Below are 14,194 nucleotides of genomic sequence, written 5' to 3'. Positions count from 1 at the left end.
CCTGGAGTATTTTTAATGGAATCATGGTAATGGCTTAGACTCATACCCATGCCCTTTTTGGTTCCTCTTCTATATCAGAATACCTTCTTTTCATCTAACAATTGTAATGTTTAGTCTCTGGACAGGAATAGGGTTTTTTTCAAGATGATCAAAACCATTTTTGAGTTATAAAGATGGAAAGACTTCAGTAGTTTTTGGATCAGCTTGAATGGTAAACTTCCCATTGCAATGTGTCAATTTTGATGAACTCTCATATAAGAAAAAATTAAAAGGAGCATTTTGATAAGGATGAAATGTTCTGTTTTGACATTTTCAGAATGGAGTGTTTTGATGTTTCATTTTGAAATGATTTTGTGAAAGTAATGTTATACATTATAATTATAATAATGTCAAATGTCAAAATTTGAAAAATAAATGTTTCAGTTCTATTGAAACAGAATTTTGAAATTTTGTTTTGTGGGAAATTTCAAAATTATTTGGTTTTCTTCTGATCTGGAACAAAACAAATTTCAAAATTGCAGAATTTCTGACAAATCAGCAATTTTGGTTCCCACTTAGCTCTGTTTACATGTATATCTTTAAACTTACATGCTACAATTGATTTATTAAATTTTTCTGGTCCATCAGTTACTCCTGCTCAAACTGTACTGAACCCAGCCTAGTTTGTCTTTGCTCCCACCAGCCTCTCTTGCTGTAATGCAACAAAGAGAGTGAGTCCATGATAACTACAATCCAAAGCAGAGATGTCCAACCACACTGCAGTCCAGTATTTACCAAGAGTCATGGTAGTGACCTGAACCAATCAGAACACACTATAGTATGTGTACAAGAATGAATTTGATGGGAAGGGGTAATACACTGACTATACTGAACATTAAGGCCTTGATTCTCCATGCTGTCTGAGCTGCTCTCTGGCAGTGTAAAGGCACCTTTACAAGTGGGTGTAAAGAGGGTATCCTCCAGGGCCACAATCATCATTTCAACACCAGAGCAAAAATGAACTAGAGCATTTAAAGAAGGCTTAAAGATGATTATGGATTCCTTATCTAGAATCTATAAGGGTCCTGTGTATCCCCAGAACTGAACTCTGGAAAGATGGATGGTGAGTGGGGAGCTGTTTCCTCTAGTGAGTCTGAAGATGGAACTGCATTACTGACTCAGGCCAAGTCAGTTTGTCTGAGTGACACCCTAAGACCCCAATTCTGGACAGCACTTAAGCCTCATTGGCTTCAATGGGATTTAAATACATGCTTAGGTGCTTTCTGAAATAAAGATCCTTTCCTGAATTGGGGCTTTAAAGGGGTCAGGAATGGGAGATGGAAGAGCCTTTTCTGAAAAGTCCGTGAAATACAGAGGACTGAGGAGGGAGTTTTACAATGAGATGTATGTTAGTTACTCTTTAATTTCTTTGTTTCTTGATTATTTTTATCATCCCAAATTTCTCTGGATTGAATAGAATTACATCTCTCTTCAGGAATAAAAATACAAGATGCTCTTATGTATCCAAGTGCCCTTGTGTCTAATTTTCATGGGTTTTTTGCATGCATGTCCGTATTGAAAAGGGTCAGTTTGAATTCCTGCAATGTTTCTTTCCAAAATTATATTCTAAATTCAAACTTTCTTCCACTAATTCACAAACTCCTTTTTTATTCCACACTGATTTTGATGAATGATGCAAAATATCTTTACTATTTGCTTTGCTCACTCCAGCATCCAGAGAAATCCCAGCTCCAATAAGCTTGGACTTAGTTGCTTTTTGTTATAGGACAAGAGATGTTAGTGGAGCACTTCCTGTGCCTGATTCTCCTCTGCTTTGCACTTGTGTAATCAGTAAGGGTATGTCCACAGTGCAATTGGAAGAGTGATTGCAGCATATGTAGCCGCACCCAAGCTAGCTTTAATCTAGCTAACTCAGTTACTAATAGCAGTGAAGTGGGGCAGCATTAGCATCCGTGCAGGCTAGCTGCCCAAGTAAGTACCCGCAGGCTTGTTCAGCCTGCACCAAAGCCCGCAATGCCATGGCTTCACTGCTACTGGCTAGCTAGACCAAAGGTAACTTGGGTACATCTTCATCTGCTGCAATAGCACCTCTGACTGCAGTGGTAGTGGTTTGGACCCATTTTGCCCAGGTGACTATATAAGATGCAAGACAGTGGAGAACAGGTCCCAATGTCTTTTGTTTCATCCACATCACTCTGCTTTTCATGCACTATTCTGTCAGCTAAAGGAAATGTATTAATATCTTGAGTACTTAGTTCTGTGATTAGAACTTTATTAAATGTCACTTGGATACCAACAGACTGAACACAGTGGAATGGATAGCAACAAGGTGAAGGGGAAAGTAACACAAATATCAGGCAGGTGTGTGAAATGGGGCCAAAATATGAGAGATGGGCAAATAGATATCAGAGCAAGAGAGAGTCTGCATAAAGTATAAGAACATGCTTAGGTAGGGAAAGGAGAGAGAGACAACAAAAATACGATGAAAGGAGAGCAGAATACAAAGTAGGAGGAAGGAAAGAGATGTAAACTCTTCCTTTCAAACTCTTCCACAAAACTTCTTGCCATGAAAGGACAACCTTATATCATGAGGGAGTAGTAGGTAATGGGTGAATGAGTGTAATTATGTTGTAAAAGTGGCTGGATGTCCGAAAGGAAAATTAATTCCTTAAAATGGGCTGTACCTTTAGAACAAAACTGGACACGTTGTCACCTAAAATATAGGATGTGCCAACTGTGCCATTATCCTGGTTTCTAGCTGAGTAAGCTGTCAGTTTCTGAGAGCTCTTTCTGAGTTTTCTTCTTTCTGAGTCTGTGACTGATAAAGAGCCAGGACAAGGAAAAAATTGCCAAATTTAGTACCTGATTCTTTGAGACAAACAGCAGAACACTAGGGTCTACAGCAGTGTTTCTCAACCACCGGTCCATGTACCGGCGCCAGTTCCTGAGATCTCCCTAACACAGTTTAGGAAGGCAGCAAGCCGGTCCCTGGTATCAAAATATTGAGAAACACTGATCTACAGTCATTGGTTAAAAGTGCATTAAGGAATGTTTCATTTATAAAAAGCATTAATATTTTGGAGCAAGAAAACAACAAATAGATTATTGGTTATAAGACCGCATTTTATGTACGTTCAAACCAGTTGGGTGTGACATGTCTTATGTAATTGCTTTCACAAGTAAGGCTATTTTCATAATCCAGAAGACCAGTCCTAGCCCAGCTGAAGACCAATTTTCTCACAAATTTCATCATGATGCAGGTGAATTGAAATCCTGGCTGGGGGAACACCCACATCCCACAGCAGCAGCTGCTGTGCAGCTTCAAATGCAGCCACCAGCATACCCTTCCCCCATAGAAAGAATCCATGACTCTGTCCCCAACTCTATATGCCTTATGTGTATTGTCGTTTATTATTTTTATTATTGTAGCACCTAGAGCCCCACCGTGCTAGGTGCTGTACAAATACAGAACAAAAAGATAATTCCTGCCCCCTTGGGGCTTACAAACTAAGTATAAAACAAGAGACAACAGATGATTATAGACAGATGAAGTACACGTTAAACAATAAGACGGTATTGTTCAGCATGATAGGCAGTGCACACCAGCAGCCAAACTGTTGTCAAGTGTTTTGTAGGAATCACTGTGTGGGTGTGGGTGTTTGTGCACGCACGCATACATGTATATATCCCAGTAACACTGCACTGCTACTGCAGTGTGCTGGCTGATTACTCTGGTGCTTTTGCTGGAGAATCATTTTAAGGGAATCATTCCTCCTTTGATGTCTTGGTATGTAGCCTCTCTGGAAAGGGTGATGGAGTACAGCAACCTACAGAAATGCATGTGATCCAGCTGACAGCTTTGAATCAGTGCTGTCAGCTGGGGATGATGGGACCCATCAGGACCAAATTCATGCCTATGCCCAGGATTTGGCCCTTTTGACTTTAGAAGTCTCAGAAAATAGCTAATTCTACTCATGCCTTCTTATGGGAAATTCACCTCGCTCAAAAAGCATAGGAAAGACCTCATGACAGGAGAGCTTCTCACCTGGTTGAGTCCATTGTGAGGTTCATTTGGTGAATCACTCTAGTTCATTCTGTGTCTGAAAAGAAGTTACATCTGCTCAAAAAAATTCCAGACTCTCATGAAATGGTGATACAGGTTTTGTGTGTAAGGAAGAGAGGGAAAGCACAATAATACATTACTGTGAGCTTTTAGTGACGAATAATGCTACTTAGTCTCATAGCCAGGCGCAGAAAGGGAAAGCTTAGTTTTACGGTATTTGGATATAATTAGGCTGAAAAAAACTACAGTTGCAGAATTCTCAGCATTTTCATGATAAAGTATTTTACCAAATGACAAAAACAAGCAAAATTATGGTATTAGTGACAATATAGGTGGTTATTTTCTGTGCACTGCATCTATTTAATAACTAGGAATCTGCCATCTACAGGAGGTAGCAGCCATTTTCTATTCTGGCCATGTGAAGTTTGTTACAGAGGAGAAGCACACTGTGTTCTCTCTGAGCCTTTACTTTTGTTCTTTCTTGGATTTTTGTTTTTGTTTTCCCTTATCGAAAAATAAAGGTAATCTAAACTGATCGCATACAGTTGCTTTTTGTAAGGAGAATATTGGAAAATAAATCCAGGCTGAATTTTAACATGCAGGTTCCCTCAATGGATAACATTCACCTTCCTCCACTCGTTACAGGAAGCCAGTAGTAGTAGTAACAATTAATACGTAGCATTTAAAAATCTAGCTTTGCATGCATAGATTTTTGAAGTTCTTTACAAAGGGGTTAAGTATCATTATCCCCATTTTACAGATGGGGAAACTGACTGAATGGGCTAATAATGAGCCCCTAATAAAAAGATTTTGTGTGTGTGGAAATTTTGTAGGGGTTGTGATCTGTAGGAAGAGTGCTGCACAACTGCTGTTCTAGTCACTGAGCTGGAAAAGTGCTGGAAAAGCTCTTACATAGGAGACTGAGGTGCCATTGGGCTTCTTTTTGGGGAAGGGATCTGGATACACATGCTATATGCTCCCCTTTGTCTGTACCCAAATTTCTCCCTTGGTATGTTTCAGGAAGAAATGGGGTCAAATCCTTAGCTAGTGCAACTCCACTGTCTTCAGTGATGTGACATTAAGTTACAGCCCCTGAGGATCTAGCCAATAATATCTATCTCCTTATCCCAGCAGAATTGGTGGGCTTCCAATTTCATACCCAGAGAGGAGAAGAATGACTTTTTTTTTTTAAACTAACTTTTGTTCCAAGCTGCTTGAGCTCTGTGTCTGTTTAAGGGGGGGGGGGACGACGACAGGAAGGGGGAATTAAATACTTAACACAATTTTTGTTCATTTCCCATTTTGTTCTGTCATTAAGACAAATAGACGCAAACAACACGCCTGCCTTCAAAGAATTAACCTGTAATTGCCCCTTATAGTAGCTCTCAGTCTCTCAGCCTGGTGCTTGTGGCATTTTTCATATTTTTATTAGAATAGGGGGAATAATGACTAAAATAGTTACCGAGGATATGCGGTACCTACTCCTTCATAAGGGTTCCACACTATAGAGCTTGACAAATGAACCCTGTCAAATTGGGTTTTCCTACAGATTTCCTTTGGTATCACTTCAACTCCTGAAGTTGATTTAGTCTCTATGAAAACACCTGCTCAGATCAGGGCTTCCCACAGATACTAGGGTTTATTTTCTTAGTTTTTTTGGTTCAAGAGGAAGAAGATAGTTTTTGTGTTATGACAACATAACTGTTCAAAGTACAATTCATTCTTGTGTAAATCAAGCATTTAACAAACCCCCGCTCTTGTATGAAGATCAGATAAATTCTCCTGTAGACAGGCGTTTTGAATTTATGAAAAAACTGTCCAATATGTGAGAATGGCATGGGTTTTATGATCAACTCCCAAGCACATAAAAATGAAAAATATTCACATGGCAAGTGAATTTTTATAACCACACAGTCTTTACCATTTAGGCAGCTTGGCAATGGGTCAATTATTGACTCACCTCGGTTGCCATTTTTCAGCAAAAATCACCACTTCCCACCCCCACACACACTCTCTAAAACAGGCATAAATACTTATTTATGGCTACTGTATGGAGCTTTGTTAAAATATTTAACAAATAGTGTAATGCAAGAGTAGTTTGCTTTGCACTCTTTCTTAATCTTTATAGCCCTGTTCACATGGGGACAGAGCTGCCAAATTATTTTATTTGCTTCTAAAACTGTTGTAACAAACACGCTCAAGACTGGTATGACCTGACTTTCCCCCCTTAATATCTTATATGCAAAATCTATTTTAACTCTTTGTATTTTACTTTTAGTGATCCGAACATTTCAATGAGTTTTCCTTTAAATAAATAAATAAATAAATGTCGACAGGCCATCCTGTGCTGCCATGCAACATGACAATAATAAATCAGTCCTTAAGGAAGTTTAAACTTTTCAAGGTCTGATTCAATGCCAATTAAAGTCAATGGAAAGATTCCTTTTATGAGTATTGAATTAAGCCCATGATATGAGAAATATCTGGATGTTAAAATAATAATAATTAAAAAAACCTTGATGTCATTTTATGGGCATTCCAAAATTCTCATGCTTGATCAAAACAATTAATTCACATATACGGGTTCAAATCCTATTGAATTTAATGCTTATTCAGAGGTTAAATCCTGGTTGCCAAACTCATTTAAGTCATCCTCTTCAAATCAATTAATGTGAAGTTCATGCCAATGCACAGCCAGGTACATCACATATGGGTGGAATTCATCCTTTGTGCACAGGTCATACGCAAGAGACTATGCACCTCTTAAGTCTTCAAAATAGGGCTCAAGTTGCACTTAGGTCTTCTGTGGCACCTCTGCACAGAGGTGAATTTCAGAATCCAAACCTAGAAGTACCTGGGGCAAGGAGCTATAGAATGCCTAAAACGGCATCCCACAGCTGTCGGAGAGGGAAAGGGTCACTTTACCAAAGGAATAAGACGCATCCTCCACATGGAAGGCCCAAGTAAAAATCTCGAGGGCTCCTATAGGCTGAATGGGGCAAGCCACAATGGGTCAAATTTTCTGTTTCTCCATTCCAGTGCTCACTGCAGGAACGGAGTGGGAGGCAAAGGCAGCTTTGTGCCTTACACCCTCAGAGGTTGATCTAATTTATGCTCTACTGCAGCAGTCACCCCTAAGGGACCAACATCACAGCCAATAATAGCTAGCGTACAGTTCATTCCAGCCACATATTCCTTCTCTCCTGCTACTTACTCCTGGCACACCCTTTACTCCAGGGCTGGGGCGGGAGGATGATGAAGAACCATTGCAAAAGCTCCACACCACCCTGGCACCCGGTGTACTCCCCAAGCAGCATGCAGTGGCTGCAACTGCTTTACAATACTTCCAACCCCACCCCCTATTAGCCCATAGTGTAAAGGGTATGGAGTGGGCCTGGCACAGTTAGTGGCTTCCTTAAGGGTGTATGCTGGAAATTTGAAGACTAAAATATTGTAAACAATATATTCTACCCTGTAATTAAATTCACATTTCCTGTCAGATTCTTAACCATTAATCTCACTATTGCTTATACCAGTTAATTTTTAAATCCGATTATTTAGTGACCATTTTAAGAATCAAATCAAATCTGTTCTGAGGCTGTTACATATTTCTTCCTCACCTTACATTTACAATAAGTCTCCTGGTATTTTTTTTTTAAAGGGAAGAGGGTTATTTTAGATCTAGAGTCATTTCTCTGCATTGTTATTCTACCTTATAGTATTCTAATTAACCCAAGATATTTTTTTAAATATATTCTTTCTTTTCTTTGACCCTCATTTACCTCCTTCAGGACAAAAGCCTCTGAGAAATTGTGGTCTGTTGTTACAAGTTCCCATTATAACTGGCAAAGCTGAACAAAGTCTCAATCTTATCTACTAAATTAGTCTTGAGTCTCTGGAGGATCCTTTTCTTGGGGCTTCAGCCCATCAGTGTTTTATACCAGCTGTACTTCCTGCTCATTCCTCTCTGCTGTTCTTCACTCTGTTCATCGTGACCCTCCTCCCTGTATGTTTGCTTTTCCAGTTGCTAGGTTTTTTTATCTAACTTTAACACAGCTAGCTTGCGATTTTTCATTCTTTTTTGCTCCTTCCTTTTCCACTGCTTTTGTCAGTGTTTCATTTTATATTCACATAACATCTTTGAGAGGATCAGTTGTTGGGATAATATTGTTGATGGTTGTACTTCTACAAAGTTTGTCTGTACTTCCATTAGAAAGTATTTGTTTATAGGAGGTGAAAACATCTCCATAAAATTTCATCCGGCCTGAAGCATGGTATATGTGAGCAGTTCTAGAGTTTTTTTTAATTTTACAAGTTTGAAAACAACCTTGTAGAAAGTTAGTTGTGTCCAACCCTAGGGCTTGATCCTGCTGCCATTGAAATCCATGGCTAAACTCCTGTTAACTTCAGAGGGAGAAGAACAGGCCCCTGCTTTGCAATCTTATAAACTAAAAGCTTTCAGTGTTACTTCTTGGAGTGCTTTTATTCAGCACACTGAAGAATTTTAAACTATTTTATTTCCTTCTCACACATATCTTTAAACTAATGGTTTTTGTAGGCTGTACATTCAGAGCTGAGCACTCCAGCTGAAGGTACCATTGTGGTGTGGTGTGTCTAGGGTGACCAGATGTCCCGATTTTATAGGGACAGTCCCAACATTTGGGGCTTTTTCTTATATAGAAGCCTATTAGCCCCACCCCGTGTCCTGATTTTTTACACTTGCTGTCTGGTCACCCTAGGTGTGTCTCTCTATGCATATGTGTGATTCTAACTTAATTTATCAGTCATTTGTTTTGGATGATGTACCTCACTCATTTGTGAGTAATGCAATCATTCCATGCTCATGACAATAAAACCTTCATAATATCCCCCCATGGTGCCCTGTCTTCTGTGGATGTGTGTTCATATCTAAATATAGATTCACAACTAAATCTGTTTTTAAAAGTACAGAAAACAAAGTTTTGCCCTTTTTCGTTATATACATCATGTTCATTTATGGGACATTGTGTAAAGACATGAAAGTCATGAATGAGGCTGCATATTGTAAAATGTCATAATTCAGTGTTTCTTGTTTGGGTATTGGTACAGCTGGTATTTATTGGGCTTTCACAGAAGGGTAAATGCCAAATGAAGCATTTGGTATGCAAACATAATGAGAGCCAAAAATCCAGTGTGGGGAAAGGAAAGGGAATGGTGAAGCATGCAATCCTATGGGGGCTTCTTCCAGAATTTCCTAGGGCTCTACTGAATTGTGGGTTGTTTAACAACAAGGGCATTACAATTTCTGTTGCCCATGGAGTGAAAAGTCTCTCATTCTGGAATGTTGCTGAATGACTACAGAATGGAAAAGCAGCTTAGAACCAAAAATGGTGTTGTCAAGCCTGTAGCTTTTTCACATGTTTTTGTTAATAACAGGACAGAGAAGATGCTCGGTATAGCAATAACATGAGGATTGGGTTATTTTCCATGCAAAATGAAATATGTCTTATCTAGTCAGAGGCCATTTTTATTCAGTAAATATTATAATTAATTTCATGGTGATGGAATTATAAGAAATTAGCCAGTTAATGATGGCTAGGGGAAAGAACAGATGGGGATAGTGGACATTTTACCTGCTTATAATACAAAACATGAAAATGAATAGAGTTGATGCTATATCTCTTCACGTGTCAGTTTTGGTTGTAAGCTGTTTGGGAAACACACCAGTTTGTATAGCACCTAGCACAGCGGGGCCCAGATTTTGTAAGCCCCCTCTTGGTGCTACAGCAATGTAAATATTAAATTATTATTATTATTTGTTCAAGTTCACTTTCTTCTGGTCCTGATTTCTTAAAAGATGACTTCCCCCTCATCCCCTGAGTGGAAAAGGTAAAAATGAATTGCATGGCTTATTTTAATGGATATGCAGTAGTGGATTTTTTCCAGTATGTTTATATTCCTCAAGGTTGCTTCTTCAGTAAGATGTGCAAGTCCTTGCTCTGGGGAGAAAAGGAAATTATCAGCTGCTCAGCTCCCAGTACTGAACTATGATTTAAAAAAAACAACAACAACAACAAAGGCGATTTAGCAGGTTCACTGAGTCTGTAAAATAAATAACTTTTTAAAAGGTACTTCCTCTCTGATGAGGCTGCTCAATCCTTTGGGAGTAGGCATGTAATCCATTGTCAAGATCCCGGGAGAACTGTTGTTCATCAGTATAAACCATTCCCCCTATCCCCTTGCTGAACAAAAAAAGCAAATCCAATGAGCTTTTCCTGAAGCAGCTTTCAATATTGTTTTTTAAATAACTGCTCTTCTCTCCCTGCAAACTGTGTTCTCAACAATGCTGCAGTTGCCCTGAACTCTTCACTGGTGAGGAAGAACCATGGGACAATTGCCAGTGTTCCTGGATCCATAGATAGGTATGGAACCTCTTGGCCACCTGTAAAGCCCACAGATGCAATTTCAGTGCCAGTGGCAACTTACTCTAATCAGTGGGTTGGCGCAGGTCATTATGAATATTTCCTTCCCCTGCAATAAAACACACCTTGACATAGTTTCAAAAGCAGACTCCACCTTTGTATCTATCCTGTATATTGAGTGCACAAAACATGTAGATTCAAATGCTAAAATAGATCTACAGTTTTCAGAAGTGCTTAACATTGGCCTAACTCTGTCCCCATTGAAGTCAGTGGGAGATTTTCCCATTGACTTTAGTAGGAGCAGTTACATCAACAGTGAAGACTTTTTTGAAAATCCCACCCTAAATATGCGACTATGTGATTGTCCTACAAATTGGGGGTATTATTTTTTTTTACAATAGTGCCCAGAGTCCCTATTCTAGATCAGAACATTTTTCACAGCCCTGGGCGACGTAGCTGGGTCAATCTAATTTTTAAGTGCAGACCTGGCCACTCTACATTCCAGAGATAGCCCTCTTCCTCATGTCATACATAGGGCCAGATTCTACTCCTGTGTAATTACACACAAGTGTCTGTGACTTAAGCACATAACCAGTCCGTGAACTCAAAGAGCACTTAAGTAATTCTACATTCTCCCTCTTTATGCCTCTCTCTAAACCCCCATAGGATGGTTTAAATCACTGCATCTTTTACTTCAAAACCCAAATATGGCCACGGGGAAACAGCTTTTCCACACAAGGCCAGAGAGCACATAACTGTGACTATTATGACTTTGTGCAGAATAGACAGTGGAACATGAATGGTTTTATAAAACTGCCATTTTATTAAACTTAATAAAGTAAGGCAGTTTTAAAATGGGGAGGGGGGGAAACAAAATAAGAGATTCCATGAGAAAATCCTACACCTGATCTTTCTTTCTGTCTTTCTAATGGTGTTTCAACACCTTCACTTTACCCTTGGCCACTCTTAAATCTTTTTTTTTTAATCCTCTAACATCCTTAATTGAGTCCTTGCTTTAAATTGTTAAACATCTTTCTTTGGCTTATAACTTGTATTTCTTATTATATGACCAAAACCTTTCTACTGAATGGATGTAGAATTTTCTCAGATAAGCAGGGTTTTGGATACAAGGGGGAGTTGGAGTTTTCAGTGTAACTGATGTACCTGGGGACATAGCCCAATTTCAAATAAGATTGTTTTTTAAGTAAGATGGATGGCTATACCTGAATGTTATATTTTTATCCTCATGGAAGTTGATGTTTACTACTGTAGAAAGACATTACAGGCTTATTATATGAGAAATGCTATGCTGTATTCTCTACGAGAAGGTTCACCAAGGGAAATGGAGAAGGGTGCTAGAAAGAACACTGGCTACAAATAACAGAATACCACAGCAGGGTATCAACGAAAAGAGCTTTGCTGTGTGGAGCAGTCCCTAGGTTAGAAAGGAGAGACAGGATAGAACGATAGCTTCCAACTGTTGAGTCCACACAAAAGGAAATAAATTCACTTTCTTTGAGTTGTTTCTCACCTGTCTTCCTTGAAGGAAAATTACATATTGTTTAACTGCAACAAAATCTGAATCTGACAATGCTAAGGGGAACAAGGGCTGACTTGCTGCCCAGGCTCTCCCATTGGGGAAGGAATTGCTAAGAGGTAGAATTGAACCAAGACATAACGGAGATAAAGAAAATGAGTGGAGTAGAGCTGGTTGTGCAGTCCTGTTTATCGTTTCTCATCATACAGGAACAAGGAAATATTCAGTGAAATTGAAAGGAACCAAACTTGAAACTGATGAAAGCAAATACTGTTTAATACAAGAAATAATTAACCTGTGGAACTCATTGCCATGATGATATAAGAGCTCTGTGGGATTGAAAAGAGGATGAAACATTTATATAGATAATGAGAACATCTACAATTACATTGGATAAGAATAAATATATTCTAAGGGCTACAAACCCTCATCCTTCAGAGATAAGCTAATCACTAGCTGATAAGAGGTTAGGAAGTAACTTCCTATATAAGCAGTCTTTCCACAATTAACTTCTGTGGTGTTTCTTGCACCTTCCTGTGAAGCTTCTGATCCTGGCCATTGGAGATTGGACTTAGTGGGTCACTACACCAATCCATTGGCAATTCCCATGTGCCAATGAAGTGTAAATGATTTTAGTGACTCCCTTACTTCATTTTCTGGGAAGCTCCCAGTTACACGGTAATACCTGCTGTGACTCTGTGGATTTACTTCTACAAGACTAATTATTTTTAGTCTGTTTCTGAATTCCCACTGACATCAATGGGAGTTTCATGCAAGGATCAAGGCTACTATATAGCCCCTAATCCTAACAATATAATTTCTCCCTTTCCCCCACCAAAATGATGCATAACAGGTGGATCAAGAAATGTTAAAAACCTTCAATTCATACCCATTGATAAATGATCAGTCATAATCCTAACCACCAGCTCATAGACAGTACGGAAGAATTATTTTTTAAACACACAAACTATTGTATCTCATTTGATGATCAATTCTCTGTGTGGAATACAAATATTATCTGTGGTCTGCAAAGATTCAGCAGTGAGACGTAACGGCTCACTGGACTAGGCATAAAGCTTGTCTGGCACTCTGATGATTTGGTGGATAAATACTTGCTCCTGGGAAGGAATAAAACAATGGATCCTGACTCCAAAGGAAAGCCATTTCCTGTGATTTATACACTTATTGCACTGGATAAACACTAATGGCCATCGTGATTGCCCATTGTAAAGATCCTGTCATCCAAAGCAACCTGTCTTTTCCATTGGGGCCAACTGTGCTATCTGGTGCTAAATAATAAAGCTCTAGAAGGTGACTGCAAAAGTAACAGACTGTCAGTAGCAGTCAGAGCTGTCATTTGTTATATCACTGCCAGTTATTTGAAATTTTAAACTTATAAACAGGAAACCTGCTGCCTTTCTTTCACTTGGTCTTTTTTTCCTGTCAGAACTATTGTCCATCTTACAATCTTAACTAAAATCAAAAGCAAACTATAGTGAAAGATCCATGATAAATCCCCTATTAGCTGCTAATACACTCTGTTATGAAATGTTGTTTCAATAGCTTTATCAACATGCTAGCGTGACCTGCAGTTTGAGTTCACAGTTCAAAAACTGTACGTGGCTTAGGGCATGCATGAATATACCAAGATGTGGGAAATATATTTTTGGCTTAAATTACAGTTTTCACAATGAATTCTGTAAGCAGTTAAACATGTCGCGTAGTGAAAAGTACTTCAGCTTGTACAGAAAACGTATAAATACAGTTCACAGATTAACATCAACCTGCCAATTCAGTCTTATCTAGATGGGGGTGGGGCATTACATTTTTACTCTTTTATCCCATTTCTCTCTCTTTATCCTCTTTGTGTACCAGTGCATGTGAGCACAATGACAGGGGATGGGAAGAGTGTAGCAAAGAGCTCCTGTAGCAGAACCTTTGTCACTGAATCATCTCACAATGATCAGCTTTATAGGGCAAAGCTGCTTGCTTCAGGTACAACATCCAGCCCAAAAGGATGAACATTGTGACAAGGAGAGTTTTAAGAGTGAGAGGGAGGCAAGTAAATGTGAAATGGACAAGGGCAGGAATTCTTGAGACTCTGAGGATGGGAGCCCCCGCTATACCCTTTCCCTCAAAAAAGACAAAAAGGTATAAGGAACCTTCAGTGATAATGCTTTGCAATTATACAGC

The 14,194-nt window shown here is 39.0% G+C and overlaps 1 protein-coding gene across 2 annotated transcripts in view; it reads right to left on the bottom strand.

The window, feature by feature from the left end:
- GRIK1 (glutamate ionotropic receptor kainate type subunit 1) overlaps positions 1-14,194 on the bottom strand; it is a 237,972-nt gene that overhangs the window by 200,699 nt on the left and 23,079 nt on the right. The gene's annotated exons all lie outside the window — the stretch shown is intronic.

Source organism: Chelonia mydas, chromosome 1 (genome assembly GCF_015237465.2).
Source record: "Chelonia mydas isolate rCheMyd1 chromosome 1, rCheMyd1.pri.v2, whole genome shotgun sequence".
Lineage (NCBI taxonomy): Eukaryota > Metazoa > Chordata > Testudines > Cheloniidae > Chelonia > Chelonia mydas.
This window is presented reverse-complemented; position numbering and strand designations above follow the sequence as displayed.